General features: G+C 44.0%; 1 protein-coding gene across 1 annotated transcript in view; it reads right to left on the bottom strand.

Annotated features, from left to right (window-relative positions):
* Positions 1 to 18,122, bottom strand: part of LOC308314334 (inter-alpha-trypsin inhibitor) — a 114,061-nt gene that overhangs the window by 41,496 nt on the left and 54,443 nt on the right. The gene's annotated exons all lie outside the window — the stretch shown is intronic.

Raw genomic sequence — 18,122 nt, 5'->3', positions numbered from 1 at the left:
AACGTTCCAGAAAACAAGTCCAAGGTCGCTTATAATAAGCGGACATGGCAACCCTCCGCCGCGGCCCCGTGTTGCTGCTCCCAAGGCAACGTGTCTGGACGGGGGCGGGGCCCCACGACCGCGGCCGCGCCGATTGGCTCTTCGGCGCGGGGCGCCCGGCCAATGGACGCGGCCTCGCCGCGCCAAGCTCCTTCGATTGGGCGACGCTCCTCTTGCATATCCAAATGATATGGAAATGACGCAAACACGTGGACACGCGGGGTCGGTTTCATTTCCAACAGCTGTGCGAAAAGTCATTTTAGGACTGTTTTTTGGTCATCATAGTGGAGGCATTCGTCTTCCCCTTGTGTCGTTTTGGGGAATTTGGGTGATGTCTCACTTGTGGCATGCATGCGTGTAGGCCCAGTATAAGGCACTGTCAGCAATTTATTTGAATTCAACAGATGAAAAGATTATGCATACAATTACATTAGGCTTATTTATGTTGTATTTGGCTTGAAACGGATGTTTTGAGTTAATACAGCTCTGAGCAGATCTTGTCTGTTGGTCCAAATCTAAGCCAATAACAACCTAAGGAAGTGTTTTTCTTTTTCTTTGTTTTCCTTCCCCATACTTTGTTTGCAGTGAAATATCCTACCTATAATTTAAACAACAGAAAAGTGTCACATGCATGCAGTGTGTGTGACGCAATTCAGTATCCTCATTGATCTTTTTTCTTTCTTTCTTTCTTTCTTTCTTTCTTTCTTTCTTTCTTTCTTTCTTTCTTTCTTTCAGTGAGTCAGTGATGGTAAACAGCATCAGAGGAAACGCAATTGATGACTCACTGAGCCCGTGGCTGCCTGGAGGGCGAGGGAGGGGAGAGAAACACCTGCAAAAAAAAAAAGCCAGACGAGACATTCTTGACCTGAGCCCGTGAGTCACAAACAAGAAACAAACTCCTCCAAACTTGATCACATGCATTTGATTTGGGTGACACAAACAAACACCTCCCACCCCATCTAAATTGAAAATCACAATTAGCAAAGTCAAATAAAACAAAATGAAAACATTTAGATAGAACCAAATTAGCCTTTGGGCCCGTGGGGTCGCGGAGCAGAGGCAATTGGCCCTTAAAAGGACTCCTGGGGTCATTGACTGTTGATTGTTTTAAATTTCAAAAAGATGATAAAAAAACCAAAACATTCGGACGCTATGGGGCTCACCAAACAATACTGGCCCCAGGGCCCTCGTGGTGGTTAATCCGTCCCTGCATTTTGACTCAAGTTAACTCTCAAAATTTGACCTTCCAGGAGAATCGGGTGCATGAGAGAGAGTTCCACAAATCCCGTTCAACCCAGATTCGGCTCAAACAAGGGGTTCAATTAATTTCGCTCATATGTATGCCACAAACATGTGGAACGTCCTACCAACAGACGTAAAGGAATGTGAATCCCTAGCCTCCTCCAAAACCGCTCTCAAAGAGCACTTACATTGCATTTTAACAGCAGGACAACGGGAGCAACACATGAATTTCATTGCCTATCGCCTAATCGCCCTGCTATCGCCGGACGATGTCGCCTCAAAATATACATTATTTTCTTTTCGACCATTGTCTGTTCGCCTGCTATGTTAAAAAGCACTGTTACGGGTGGCGGCAATTTGAAACTGGCCATTGTAAAAGAAAAAAAAGGTACATATTTTTACCTTTGATTTATACTTTAAAAAAAAATCTACTTTTGCATAGTACTGCATAATTATGTCATTAAATGTTCTGATGAATTCAAAATGGATTACCCCAATGTGAACAAGCCATTTATCAATTTGTAAAGGCCTTAACATTATAACAATGCAGCCTGGTTACTCTTAGTTAAGAGAAAGATTCTTTGACTGCACTGTGGTCAAGTGATCATGTTTTTATGTTCTGCTGTCAAAGTGAGTAACAGGCAGTAGAGTAGAGAGACAGAGCCTAGAGGTGGGGGTTTTGCGAGCCACAGCAGACCAGTCAGTGCCCTCAGTTCTGGTCAGTGGAAACGATGGGTGCATTTACTCACATCCTGCTGTGAAGAATGACTGCACCGGTGGAGCCATGCGGGCATGGACATATTGCCAACGCTGCATAGTGACTCTCCTGCTGGGATGGGATGAGTCTGTCATAGAATCAACAATGTGCTATTAACAACCCGCAGTCCTAAATCGGGACTGAAAAGTGGTCTCCTAGTGGGGACTGGAGTGTAGCGAAGTGTGTGGATTATATTCTGGAAAATGAAATTCCAGTGCCCCCAAATCCATGTCCTCAGTGACCCCCCCCCCCCCTCCCCTCCCCCACACCCCGACAGTCTTGTGTACTTCCTTCTGCTTCCCGGTCATTTCCTCTTTTTGTGTTGCAGGGGCTTCTCTGTCTTTGTGGAGCCACGTCACATCAAAGGACAGGAAAGCAGGAAGAAGTGTCCTCATCAAAGAGGTACAGTATGTCAGGAACGTGTAGCAGGGTACTTACTGTACTGGTGAAGTGAAGGACAGTTTCCGTATAACATCTGCCCTCGTACCAACAACAAACGTTGGCAGTATGCTTGAAATAGCTCATGTTAAAGGTCATTACAGAACATTTCCACTTGAGGCATCTGTAGTGTGATTTTATTTTATTATATTTTATTTATTTGCGGGGGTGGGTGGGGGTGGCATTGATCTTAGAACAATGCAGTATTTGGTGCTGTGCATATTCTACAGCGTTTTACCTGAAACTAGGAAAAGTACAGGTCTCCGCCAGGTCAGGTATAGGCTATTGTGGCCTCCTGGTGGCGCTATAATAGGCCAATGTGAAAAGGGTGGCATTTTGTCCTCTGCCTAGTCACTATAGGTTTGCACGGACATTCCCACTTTAACAGGAATCGGACTCTGCGTTTATGATTTGAGGCAATGTTAGCCAATTAGGATGGAATATGAAATATCGGACAGATCTGTCTTGATCACATGACTATAGAGTTACTGTGTACAGATTTGCATGATTCTTAGACAGAATCTGAAAATCATTTAAAGTGGCTGTTTTTCCTCTGCCTAGTGGTAATGTATCATACATGGCACAAGGCCTAAGATGACCAAACTTGGTATATGTGGACCAAAAGAGGGTCGATGTCACCCTGCACTTTGCCTTGTTTTGTTGTTCTTTTATCTTGTGTCACCCACGTTCATTCATAAAAATTACAGCCGCACAGAGGAGGGGTCATGGATTGGATCCATTTTGATGTTACATGTGTGCATAATAATTCATGAGTCATTCCCCAACGTGCGTCTTAAGTCTGTTAGAACTTTGTGTTGTGCATCGCTAGCATACACAATTCCTTTCTTTTATTGCTATCGTGAATAGCAGTTGTAATTTTCAATTCAATTCAATTTCATTAAAGTGTCAAAACAATAGGTTGTTTCAAAACACTTTACATGTAGAGCAGAAAACCGACAGAGATCCCACCCTGAGCAAGCAATAGTGCGACAGTGGTAACGAAAAACTCCCCCTTAGTTAGGAAGAAATGTCAAACAGAACCCAACTCCAGGGTGGGCGGCCATCTGCCTCGACCGTGTCGGGGGAGAGACAGGGAGGAGATACAGGCAAATACAAACAATATCAATAATAATAAATGTAATAGTGTAAGATAATATAATATGGTATAACAATGTTGTACAGATAATATATAATGTATAAGAATATTAGGATAAGATATAGTGTAGTGGTGTATTATATTATGGTAGCAGTCCATGGTCTTATAAGCATCCACACTGCAGTGTCTCAGCACTGGGCCGGCACTAAACTTGTGGCACTGGTTTGTTGCTCTCTGGCAATGCATGAGAGGAGGGGGAGGAAAGGGGGGGGACCTTAAATGACCTTTGTTTCTCTAATGCATGCTGTGTATACTGTACGTATATATATGCCGTAGGGTTGTGTGAGGATATGTGTGTGATTGTGGGTTAAGTGTACTGTATATGTGTTGGCAGGCGAGTCTGTTTTTGTGCACGCCTTTTCTGCTGCTGCTGCTGTCCCCATATGAACCTGTGACTCAACTCTATCAAACCTGGCTGCAGTCCATCCATGCAGAGTCCACACGAGTTGAGGGCCAGGAGTTAAGTACAGCTGTTTGTCCTGAGCTCTGAGTGTGTGTGTGTGTGTGTGTGTGTGTGTGTGTGTGTGTGTGTGTGTGTGTGTGTGTGTGTGTGTGTGTGTGTGTGTGTGTGTGTGTGTGCGTGCCGTGACGTGACGTGACACCCAGTGACTAAATCGGGACACGAACAGCGAGGAACCTTCAGTTCCTCTAGTCAGTCACTCATCAGTCATGACACGCATGCAGTAAAATCTCACATGTTTTATTTAAAGTATCAATACTGCAATGTAGAAATTATACTCTGTTACAAGTAAAAGTTCAGAATTCAAAATGCTAAAGTATTGGTATCAAATTGTCCTTAAAGTACCAAAAGTAACACATTGTGAGCTTGTAGATCTGCCATTTTTAAAAGTCCCGGCTGAACTGGTTAGTGTGTTAGTGTGGGTAACAATCAAAATGTACAAAGTAACTAGTTTTCGGGTTTTAATATAATTGTAGTGAAGTAAAATTACAATATCTGCCTCTGAGATGTAGTGGAGTAGAACTGTAGAGGTAAAAGTACTGACATTTTTACTTGCGGTAAGTAAATGTACTTTACTTAGTTACTTTACACCACTGCTCATCAGTCATGACACCGCACAGTAAAGTCCTAAGTGTTTATTTATCCATTCGCAACTCAGAGAGTGTACAAATGCAACCAAATGGTTTATGTTGTTTGAACAATCTCTGTGTTAAGTCAACCCTGAGGACTTCACCACACAGCGATTGGTGTGGAGGGCTGTTGTTCATAACTATGTTAACAACAATCAAGACTACAACAGGCGGCCCGGACAGTTAGCTCAACCGTCGGGGCACCTAGGCTGCCAAGCCAGCCGGACGGCGTGCCGTGGGTTCGACTCCTGAGCCCGACAGCCTTTGCCGCGTGTCACTCCCCATCTCTCTCCCCCTTTCCTGTCAGGCAACATAAATACAGACACATGGAACCGTGACAAAATGCCCATCGGACCTGTACACTACCCGGTTAGAGAGCCAGCTTCATATCTTTGAATATAACCTGCTGCATTAGGTGTTGGTGACTGCAGTATTTTCTTAAAGATAAAACAGCATCAGTAAAAGAAGAAAAAAAAGTCATAAAGATTGAGTTTAATCCTCAATCTCTTCCCACAATTAAGTACAGATTAATTAAATTGAAAGTATCAAGTATGGATGCTGAAATGCTCTTTTAACCCATTAAGACCTGGGGCCGACTCTACAAATGACTTTTATATCACAGGTTCTCAAGCGGTTTCGTGCTAAAATTATGTATTTGGCCACGGACCCCCATCTGAAATTGTTTTGTGTCAGGGACCCCCAGAAGAGAAGATTTGTAAAATAAATAATTACATAAATAAATAGGTAAATTAACATTTTTCAAAAATGAACTACTATTCTAAACCGCACCTTTTTGACTTGAGAGCTACCTTCAAAATGACCAGCTCAACAAGATCTACCCACCCAAACAATGCTGAAAATAGTTGAAAGGACTTTGGAATAGCGGCGCTGGCGTTACATAATAAGACATACACACTCGGAAAGGGGAAATAGAGGGGGGAAATGGAATTGGTACTGTCTTGTATAACTCCGTAATGTTACTGACGTTTAATTGTGCGCAACACTCTTGAAAACCAATTTCATTGTGGGTTTGAGCTGACAGGCCCTATTTGATGTCAATCAATGAAGTCACCTTAATTCAAGAGGCAGACGCTGTTCTTATTTTCATTTTTTAATTAGGCCTATATATTTTTTAGGGCCACGTGTCTACCTGCACATCCTTACCTTTTGGGCTAAGAGTTCATCGGAGTTCATGGGGCTTACACGGCAAGAAGATGAAATGCACTTCTCACCACAACGCACCCACATCTCCTGATATGGCCTCATCCTGTTTGACTGTAAATGCTAGTCCCTCATTGAGTAACCCCACCCATCCACACACACGCACATACACACACACACACACACACACACACACACACACACACACACACACACACACACACACACACACACACACACACACACACACACACACACACACACACACACACACACACACACACACACACACACACGCACAGCAATGTGACTGCTATAGGCATGCTACAGAGTAAGAGAGAGAGAGAGAGAAACGGAGCAAAGTACCTGGCTCTCATGTGAGTGACAAGCTTCAACCAATAGTATACAGCAGTGGTTTTCATATCAAAGCCCATTATTTATTCTGCATTGGAGCCACGGACCACCATTTGATGACATTTAGCCTTGCAAACGAAAGAATATGTCCACATTTCCATGCTGTATTAATGATATACTATAGGAGAGAGATAACAGGCAAAAAGGAGTAGGAGAACTGAACTGAATCATGGGCTTATAGTCTTCTCTTCGTGATCGCTCTGTGTCTTTAAAGGGTTGGACCCTCCCTTTCCTTCTGTGGCTTCTGGCCCGTCATGCTTCACTCAGTCACATGCGTCTCTCTCTCTCTCTCTCTCTCTCAGAGGGTAAACTCCCTGACCATTTTCCACAGACAGCTAGTTCACATGGAGGAGGCAGCTTAGAAATGTCTGGCAGCGAATCACGATCAAATCTAATCTGTGTGTGTGCGCGTGTGCGTGGGTGTGTGTGGGTGCATGTTCATGGGATTTTTTTATTTGCTTGGCATGTGTGTGCAGACTGTGCACACGATCATGAACGTGCGTGCGTGTGTGTGTGTGTGGGTGTGTGCATGCACGACATTGCACGTGTGCACGCATGTGTGTGTGTGTGTGTGTGTGTGTGTTTACACTCTCACTAAAGTCTGAGCGGCTGCCAGCTCAAGTGACAGTGGGATATCTATCTGCTGGGTGGAGCGCTACATGTGACTGGGGGTATATTTTAACTGGGTTATGTAAGAAGTGCTCTCCAGCCTGCGGTCCAATTAAACACAGACCGACGAGGAGGCCTATACCCATGATGCTCGATACCACTAGCCTCGCATAACCAGCCTTCATCTGCCTTTGCAATGCAATGTTGCATATTGCCCCAGGCAGATCAAGTCTGCATGGCCCTCTCAATTGTGGGAGGACTTCACGGCCGGAATGGTAACGAGCCAAGTTAACCAAACAAACAAACAAACAAACAACTAATAATTGTAGTGGAGTAAAAGCACAATATTTGTCTCTTAAGTAGCTTAAGTAAATGTACTTAGTTACTTTCCACCACTGACCACAAGCATTACCTTCACCGCACATTGAATCATTCCTTCAGCAGGCTGTAACTTTACAATGTCCAACACACATAACACTAGCGTTGCCATGTCTGTTAGTTTTAATTTCCACTTTAACCACACCCCAGTATCCCTATTCTGGGGAGACCATTCGCCACAGATATCCAATCTACTAGCTCACAGCTCGTCTCAATGCAACGCGCCGTGAGCTTGTAAATCAATTCTGTGCCGTTTGGGTTTTAAGTGCTTAATGCAAACGCCTTTTTCACCAGGAAAATACGAAATGCACCCACTGGGGTGGGGTATGCATCAAGGCGCTGTTCATTTGGTTAATTTTAGGCATGGGCTTTGTGTGGTTTCATTCATTTTTGTCAAGGCCAGGAACTGTGTGTAAATTTAGATGTGTTTGGGGTGGTTACGTTTAGGATATGGGAAGGGCCTTCCCTTCATACTGTAGTGTAGTGCATGCCCAAGTCAATACTGATAAGCATTGGAAGAGGCAAGTGCATGTGAAAACACACACACACACACACACACACACACACACACACACACACACACACACACACACACACACACACACTTTTTCATCCTAATATTGTATGGTATGGGTCTATCTATGGAAGGAATGGCCATTAAGTATAGTGGTTAGCTAGGGGTTGACTTTGTGGGAAGACCAAGTATATTATTTCACACATTTCTTGATGTATGACTGATGTATGATGATGAGTGCAGAGCTGCCCACGCTCCCTCTGCTATAGTCTTTATGTAATCACAAGGAAAAGGTCTAAGCATGATCTGCTGTCTTCATGTGAAGTGTTTTTATGTAATCACAAGGAAAAGGTCTATATAAGCATGATCTGCTGTCTTCATGTGAAGTGTGAAGTGACCAATAACTTAAGCAACAAACCAAACTTGACAACATGTACATGTAGATTGGTATCTTATCTTGGGCCCATTTAACCCTCTGAAAAGTGGCACTCCTGTGTTGCTGCCCATCTCATTTTATCCACTTAGCCATACAACGAATAATGGAAATAGCTCATCTAAAAGCTGACAATGTGTGTTGATGCGTTGGTAGTGTTTATTTTTAATTATTTATTTTTCTCACAAATCAACTGTATTTTATTATTGTTATTATCAATTTTCATGTTGTGCATGTTGTTACTTAAGACACTATAGTTAATACAATAATTAATTAATGATATTGGTGTTTGAATTATTTGTTTAAAAATATACATAAATTAGCATTGTATACTTTGAAATGTATTGTTTTACTTTATGGACAAGCAGAAACCAGACTTGTATAAACTTGCACAGTTAACGTATGTTGGAGGCCAACATTAGGGAAATATTTTTGTTTAGATCTGGGGGAGAAGGAGGGGGGCGCTCCTCTGAGATAGAAACGCTAAGATGCCACTTTCCTGTAAGTGGTGACTAACTTAAGCGCACCGTGTACTTAGCCAGAGGACACATGCCGGAGCTGCTCTTTTACATGTGCTCAGATGAGGCAGTACATGTGTAATGTCAACACGCATTCAGCAACCCTCCAACTCTCCAACCCTCCAACGAGCACACAATATTATGTACATATAATGAGTGACGTGACATAATTCGGATTCCTCGCCGATTACGGAACACCGGTGGTGCGGAGGAGGAAATGTTCACAACAACATTGTTCTGATCTGTAAAAATGCTGTCACATGGATGCTCCAGAGAGAGAGAGAGAAAGAGAGAGAGAGAGAGAGAGAGAGAGAGAGGGGAAGAAAGAGAGAGAGAGAGAGAGAGAGAGAGAGAGAGAGAGAGAGAGAGGGGAAGAAAGAGAGAGAGAGAGAACGAAGACGAAGCTAGAAAAGAGAGAGAAGAGCAATTATTATCTTTGGTGAGCGACACAGTTGTACGACACTGGCAGAAAGTACATTTTATTAAGTACTGTACTTAAGTATAATTTTTAGGTATTTGTACTTTACTTGCGTATTTTTTATCTTTTACTTCTACTCCACTATATCTCAGAGGAATTTGCTAGATTTATTTGAAAACTTTAGTTAGTTACTACAAAACATACATTTACCACATTTGCCAATACTTTTGAATACCTGCAAACTTTTATGTAACGGAATATTTCTATATTGCAGTATTGATACTTTTACTTCTTAAGTAAAACATTTGAGTATAAATAAACAAGGCTTTTTTTTAAGGCTCGAGGGGGCTGCTTGCCGGACAGGTGTCAGTGCAATGTGTGTGTGTGTGTGTGTGTGTGTGTGTGTGTGTGTGTGTGTGTGTGTGTGTGTGTGTGTGTGTGTGTGTGCGCGTGTGTGTGTGTGACTGCTGCAGGGAGAACATGTGGATGGAACATGAGGGACCTGGGGAGAGCACTACAGTCTGTGCTGCTGCTGCTTCCACTAGTGCCCTAGTGGAGCTATGTGCTTATTGTAGATACACGTGACTCTCTCTCACACTACCCGTCCCCCCTGCTCTCTCTCTCTCTCTCTCTCTCTCTCTCTCTCTCTCTCTGTCTGTCTGTCTGTCCTATTCTAGTTCCTGTTCCCTCACTCTGCCCCCTCTGTCTCCTACATGCTCTCTCGCACAGCCCCCCCCCCCCCCCCCCCCCATTAGCCATCTTCTCGTCAGTCCCCTCCTTCCCACTCCCCCCTCTCTCTCGCTCTCTCACACTCTCCCTCCTAGCCTCCCGTGCGTCTCCCTTGCACATCACCCACATGCCCACAACGTACACACGTGCACAGCAAACACCAGCATCCTTCCCCCCCTACATTATCTTGAGGCATGTCTGAGTTCTTACTAGAAACAAAGCATGTGCTCATTTTATAACACCAAAGGCAATGTGAAACCCAGTAGACTACACAGGCTGGCCATACATGATTCATGTGTGTTCATATCAGCAGTTTGCGTGACGTGACGTGAGATCATAGCAGACAAATTGTATGTCCGTGTACAGTACTGTATGTATACTTCTGGAAAAGACTTTGTTACGTAATTCAATTTGAATGTTCTGTAACGATTCTGTCACGGCTGTGAAGCCAGGGACTTTCCCCTGCATCACATGCCAAAAACACAAAACTCCTCCCATTAACCTTTGTGTGGACATTAGACTTGCCTGTGAGCAAAGTGTGGAAAATTCCAGTTTTTCTGGTGAGCAGCACTCACTCGCCTTGTGTTTACTACCCCACCTCACCAGAAACACTAGGTCAAGCACAAAATGGATATGCCAACAGTCTGAAGACTGGGGGGAGGGGGAGGGGGTCATGTGGACTTCAGGATGAAGCTATTTTGCCTAATTTTAGCTCAACCCCCGACCCCCCAATGCCCCATTAACTTACCCAAATTCCAGCAGCATCAAGTGGAGTCCAGCTCAGTGTGGGATCCTGCTTTTAAACTGTTTAATGGACATGGTTCATTGTGTTGCCACAACTCCACGCCAGCGAAGGACACTCAACATTGCAGCCTTTCATTCTGCACTAAATCTTGCTTTTCGGTCAGTTGACTTTGCTTTATAATGATATGCTTTTTCTGTACCCGCAAAGGTCTGCATTTGTAATTGTCCTCGTGTTGAAGCACATGGCTTCTTCTTCTTCCCCTGTGTGACATCACAACGTTTTATAGGATTTGTGCTGGTTATAAGTCCCTCCCTACATTGCCATTTTTAAAACGTGACCATAGTCATTCCAGTGAATGTCCTTTGACCAAATGAATGGTTGTATATATCATATTTCCTTCTTATCAACTATTAAAATATATAATAGGCTACTAAATCTATTTTGTAAGAAAACATTGTATTCACAATACACTAACTTAGTCGTCATTTTAGTCATTTATAGTCAGGCAGTAAATTACGTGCTTGTAAAAAGCGTCCACACATGGATGCATGAGCCAATGGAATCTTGAACCTGTTTCACTTCTGAGCGACAGAATAAATGACCTTCTCAAACAACAAGTGTATGTGTAAGCTAGCCATGCAGGTACAATCAGGGCCGGATTTATCCTCCCAAGGGCCCCCGGGCTAGACAAAATTTCAGGGCCCCCCTGTGCTGTGCAGTGCTGTGCAGAAAACATTGGGGTATTTTGTTATAACTTCGCTGTAATTTTGGGGTACCCAGCCCCCTCAAAAGAGAGAGGCAGGCAGGCAGACATACTAGTTGCTGAATGGATGCAGCCACTAGTAGCCAGTAGTGCAGTTTTAGAGCAAAATATTTCACAATGTGCTCTATAAAATCACAGTAAGAGAGATGAGCAATAAAGAAAGAGTAGAGCCACTAATAGTGCACTAATGCAGTTGCCAGCTTTACAGCTAAATATTTTGGGGTATTCTATTTTAATTTTTGTGTAATTCTGAGGTACCCAGCCCTACAAAAGAGAGAGAGAGAGACAGACAGACAGACAGACAGACAGACCCACAACGCGACAGCATCACTCATGTCTGCAGTGCAGACAGCAGAGCAGAAGCTCTCAATGTTTTAACCATAATAATATATATACATTTCACTTGAATTGCAATACTTAACCATTTCAAATCATATTAAAACAATACAATGGTATGAACTATGAAGAAAGAAAAACGCTCCAAAAGCATTAAGTCCAGAGGCTCGCTATTTATCCTGATCCTCGGGGGGGGCAGGTTTCTCCCAAATGCTTCAGCCTAATTGAAGGGGTCTGCTTCTAGACAGGGTCAATGCGTTCAGGGTGTCACAGATGGCTGCATGGGCCCAGGAGCTGAATAGCCTCCAGAAATGGGAGGGGCGAGGGTTTTTAGGAGGTCAGTGAGTGTGTACCTTTCGTATACCTTTTACATGATGTACTGTGTGTCTTCGCATGTGAACATAAAGCACATGCAGAACCACTTGTTTATGTATGTTTGTGTTCTAAGAGTAATACCACTCTAAATACTATTTACCCTGTTTACTCCTGACTCAAAGTCTCTCTGGATAAGAGCCAAATTGTCTGTATATATGCATTGATTTATTCATTACGTACAGTGGTGAACATTTTGGACCAATTATTTTTCCTGCTTGCTCTCTATTTTCACAATTGGGATGACCTAAATATCAGTTTAAACTAAAGTTATTCCCAAATAATTAATATATGACAAATGATTTTAGAGCATTTATGGCAAGTGCAGTAGTAGTACACATCCTCATCATAAGAGTATAGTGGGTGGACTCTAGCTCCAACACCTCAAAGAAGAATGTAGGGCATACTGACATCCTATACTCAAAATACAGACCCAAGCTCCGTCCAAAAAAGGCTTGAATTCTGCTGTTTTTTGTTAACCGTGGGCCTTGTGGAAGTGTCCTGGCCCTAATTCAATGAAGCATCAGTGATAGGAGATGCTCAACTTATCCGCTCCCACCGTCAGCCTGACACCTAACATTAAAGCTTGTAGTTTCTCACCCTAAATAGCACAAAGGATGGTTACATAACATCATACCATTTTTCCCCCCCAATGCCTTGTTGCCAGTGAAACATTTTGGCTTTGCGTCATCTTTGGCCTTAATTGACCAAGATTCCCCCACAAAACATGAGTTCCAGCCGTCTTACAAAGCGCTAAGAACAGATTTATCATCCCCCTGTTGTCTACTGCAGTGGTTTTCAACCAGTGGTCCGGCGACCACCAGTGGTCCTTGAGGGGGTTCCAGGTGGACCCCAGCTAAATGATGGAGAGGTGGTAACCAAATTGATTTCTATTTAGATCTCAAACTCTTGAGAGCGTAAAACGAAAACAAATATTTGGTTTCATTTTACTCTCTCAAGAGTTAAATTATTGTTAAACATCTGCATTACTCAATTTACAACAAGTCTACATATTAGAAAATGTAGAATAATTGTTATTTTGATCAACGTTTGCCTGTTATCTCTCCAAATCAATACACAACCAAACTATTCAACAGAGAGAGGCTATTGTCGTCAAATGATGGTCCGTGGCTCAAATGCAGAATAAATAAATAATGGGCCTTGACATGAAAAAGGTTGAAAAACAGTGGTCTACTGTGAACATAAACTGTCATTCAGTGCATGCAGTGCTAAATTTGGCAGAAAATATTGGTGGAAATAGGAAACAGCTTCTCGCGATCAGTTACCATTTTATACTCTATTTCAGGTCACAGAATACTGGACATTTATTACACGAAAGAAGATCACCATACTGGGATTTATGAGGGCACGCTCCCTATAACCGAAAGAATAAGGTCGCAAATACAAGCGGACGAAATGAGTTTTCTTCGACGGGTGGCTGGCATCTCCCTTAGACATAGGGTGAGAAGTTCAGTCACGTGGGAGAGACCCCGGAGCAGACCAAGGCGCAGTTGGAGGAAACACATCGACTCACTGGCCTTGGAACGTTTCAGGATCCCCCAGGAGGAAGTTACTAATGTTGCTCTGGAGAGGGAAGTCTGGAGCTCCCTGGTGGAGCTGTTGCCCCCACGACCCGACTACGGATAAGCGGTTGAAGATGGATTGATGGATGGATGGATGGACTGGGTTGGAGCTATGTTTCACTTGCTCTCTTAAATACTTAGGTCAGAGTATAAATCTGCATCTATTAAGCTTAAAATGTTGTCAACACTTGTCAAAAACGTGACAATCTAACTTTTTTTATGTTAGTATAAAATAAATCAGGCTTCAGAGGTTGTCTTTCTTCCCCCACACCCAGTACATGGTCTGTCTGGTGCTAAAACAAATGGGTCAATTGACAGACCACACTTAACATGACGCACATATGTTGAAACTGGCGCATCAGTCTATGTCTGCCCTCGCTTGAAATATTCTGCATTTTCTCGCCAATCTCTGAACATCTTGTCAGCCCCTCCACCACCACATTCCTAATCCATTAAAATGCAACATAAACGCAACCATGAGACGTTGACTTGTTCTAAATGTACAATTCATGACTGGCAATTAATCATTCTCAATGCTAATTCCATACAGATCCGAGTGCCACGCACACACAATACAGCGAATATACGAGATGAAAGCCTGTCATTATGAGCCGGGCTCCCATGAGGCCGCGCTCTGACAAACTGGCATGCTTCGTTCAGCCGCCCACTCCTTTTTGCACATGGCATCTGCTCTAGCGTCAGAGGAGCCTTCTTCTCTCCTCCTAGCTCCTTCTCTCCTCCTAGCTCCTTCTCTCCTCCTCCTAGCTCCTTTTCTTCTCCTCCTCCTAGCTCCTTCTCTCCTCCTCCTCCTCCTCCTTCTTCTTCCTCCTAGCTCCTTCTCTCCTCCTCCTCCTCCTATAGCTCCTTCTTCCTCCTAGCTCCTTCTCTCCTCCTCCTAGCTCCTTCTCTCCTCCTCCTAGCTCCTTCCCCCTGCAATGTGAGTGTGACTGGTCTGGTCCAAGCAGCTGCTTCCCAAACACTGGGTCGGGACCCATTTCTATGGGTCCCTTTATTTTTTGTTTTCCTACATTTTGTTTTTACTTATTATTAATATTATTATCATTTCAAAACCTTTAAAAAAAACCTTCCTGAAAAAACATTTTTCATGAATTAAAAACAAATTTCCCAGTAATTTCATGAAGAAATCAAAGAAAAACCACATAAATTAGTTTAAGAAGTAGTGAAAATACAACCTCACAATGCGGCACGTTGTGAGCTTGTAGATCTGCTATTTTATTTTCACTAGTTTGGATCCCTGGAAGACACCATATTTCTCTTTTGGGTCACGGGCTAATACATTTGGGAACGACTGGCCTACAGTATAGTATACCTCAGTAGAAGCTCTGACTGGCCCCACACACACACACACACACACACACACACACACACACACACACACACACACACACACACACACACACACACAGTAGAGTAGGAACATCATTACCTAGAATGACTGCATATGGCAAAGTAGGAGCTGTCAAATAAACCTGTGCTGTGGGGTACTCATGTTTATCACCATGAACGCAGCTAATTGTAGCTCTTATTGACTGAAAACTCCCTGTATCAAGTAGGGCTTCCTCCCGCTGACCATTAACCAAAACAGGTACAGTACTGGCTTTCTCCTGACATGTAACTATGTTGGTCGCTCTAGGGGCTGCAGTGAACATAACTGGTTTATTGTCACCATTTGCTGGGCAAAAATATTGGGTGTGGCCTAGACCATTACATAGATAACACCTAATGTCTTGTTTTGAGGATCTCTTAGAATTAGCTGAAGGAAAATGCCTACCACTAGAACCCCTCCCCAGACCAGAGCCCTGTTCACCCCCATTGGACTTACTGGACTGAGCGCTGTGGTTCTCGTGGCCAATGCTGCTCCCCTTTCTGGCTGATGTAAAGACCTCAGCGAGGCGTGCTGCTTCCTCTGTCGTCTTGGGATCGTGTTCGCAGATCCAAACCTCCAGGTAGAAACTGTTCAAGGATCAATGTCTCTGCAATATCTTCCTTTGTCGATTTGTCTGGTTTGACCCATTTTCCAAACAGGTCTTTCAAACGTACGTACAGCTCTCTTGGAGTCTCTCCCCGCTCAATGTTCAGGGACCGGAACCTTCTGCGATAAGTATCAGCTGTTATTTCATACTTTGACAAAATGGCTTCTTTCACTTTAGTGTAGTTGTCAGAGTCGGCAATGTCCATTAAGACATACGCACTACGGGCTTTACCAGTAAGCAATGGAACAAGGCGAATAGCCCACTCTTCTCTGTGCCAGCGCCCAGCGGCATACGATGGCTATTCGTTCAAATGTGGTCAATTTTTTTTCAATGTCATCCTCTGGAGATAATGGAAGCAACTTGGGTTCCCTGTGGGAAGGTGGAGCGCTGTGGCCTGTGGAACCACGCCCCCCATCGGCTTGCCCATCAGGTTCTTCCTCCTCCTCCTGAGTACTGACCTCCTGGTGCTGCTCATGTCCAGGGCCTTCTCCCATGTCATTGACCTGCAGCTGGAGCTGCTGGAACTGGTGCTGCATACCCTTCCATCTCTGCTCATGTCGAGAGGCTTCCCTCTCCATCTGCTGGTCTCTAGTCATCTGTGCCCGAACAAGACTCTTCACCATCTCTGTGAGCTCCTCCAGACCTGTCCCCGGCTTAGCCGCTGCCACGACCCCCGGGTCAGCTGGCGCGCCCCCTCCATTCTCTGGTGCCTCCTGGCCGGAATCCTTCTTTGCTGGTTTGGGTGGCATGACTCTGTGCTCTGTTGTGGGCCCCACTCACTGCCACCAATTGTAGTGTCGGCCCGATAAGCGGCTGGAAATGAGCACAGAGTCAGGAGGTAAAAAGCAGCCACACCGTGGTTTATTCCAAAAAGAAGGTTGACATCATGGGAAATGGCAGAACACAGGCAGCAAACAAATAGGGCATGTTGGTGTGCAGCTCCGCCATGCCCTCTCACTGAATCCAACACTGAGTTGGTGTGTGCTTCCTGGCAGCCTTTTATAGTCAGCTGAACCAATCAGTGCAGACTGTACCATTTCACCTGGTTAAACATGCAACACTTTCCTGAACCCCACATAACCCACATCACATGAACCTATAAAGTACATATCAATGATGCCCACTATTGCAAGATAACCCACATATCACATTATCATTAGCAGCTCCAATGCATAACTCAAACACCCCCATGGCTATTCCACTGGTCCAGTCCAGACCAATACATGGTGCTCTGGTAGCCTGGGACTCTTTTGCCTGAACACACTGGAACAGACAGAACAGAAGCAGTCAGTATTCAAGTACCCATAACAGTCTCATATTACATAATTTTATTTTCATGTTCATCATACTTTCAATAAACCAGTTCAACTCATGACTCTTCCTTTGTGTGCAAATATACATACTTAAATGTGCCCAATATCAGTAACGGAGGATCACTTCGTTACACACACACACACACACACACACACACACACACACACACACACACACACACACACACACACACACACACACACACACACACACACACACACACACACACACACACACACACACACACAAATTGATAAAGTTGTCAAAGCGACTTTGATGGTTTATTTTGTGAAAAGTTTTAGTTTCTTATTGTATTAGTTTTACGGTTCGTTTTTAAGGGTGAGATTCAAAACATTAGCATAGCAGAACAAAGACTAAAGCCCAAAACCACACCAGTATAGGTACTCCTTGGGACAAAACTGTTTAAGGTCAACCACACCAATGCAACTCATTGCAACTCAATGAGTTGCATTGCTGTGGTTTACCTTTAAAACCGTCTCTCTCCTGATCTTTTGGTGTGGTTTGGGCTTAAAACTACGGACATTTTCTCTACTAGAGGTTTTGGGCTGCTACGAAGCCCTCAAATCTAGAATCTGGGCCACTTGGGGGCCACACCATTAGCATAGTGTAGCCTACACTGTATAGGCCATGACATGGTACTGTAGGCCCTACAGTACCATGTCATCTCTCCCTAAAGCTAAAGCATTGATTGCTTTTGTCCTTGGCTGAAGCCAGGCAGAGGAGCGAGGACCATTGTCCATTGTGCCTCCTTGCTGTTCTTTCCCCTTGTGCCCAGTGCTCCAGTTAAGTGCGTCTCAAACCGGAAATAGCAGATATACTGATAATGTGTCGCCCACGGCCCACCTCACAGCAACGCGCTGTGATGTGTTATATCTGCTATTTCCTGTGTGACACCATCATGCAACCACCAAGTACTCCTTCACGTGCACACGTACTGGCCGAACCACAGCCTTCATGGACACTAGCTGTGACAGACAGACAGAAACAGGAATAGCTCCACAAATAGATCCATCCTCCGGCCCACAGGGGAGCAGTAGCCCCACTTCTGTGCGCCCTTGCCTCCTATTTCATGTGTGCCTTGGGCCAAAACAAGTTAGAC

The sequence above is a fragment of the Protomyctophum bolini genome, assembly GCF_963924005.1.
Source record: "Protomyctophum bolini genome assembly, chromosome: 4".
NCBI classification, from domain to species: Eukaryota; Metazoa; Chordata; class Actinopteri; order Myctophiformes; family Myctophidae; genus Protomyctophum; species Protomyctophum bolini.
The sequence above is the reverse complement of the archived record's forward strand: the minus strand, read 5'-3'. Positions and strand labels throughout refer to the sequence as shown.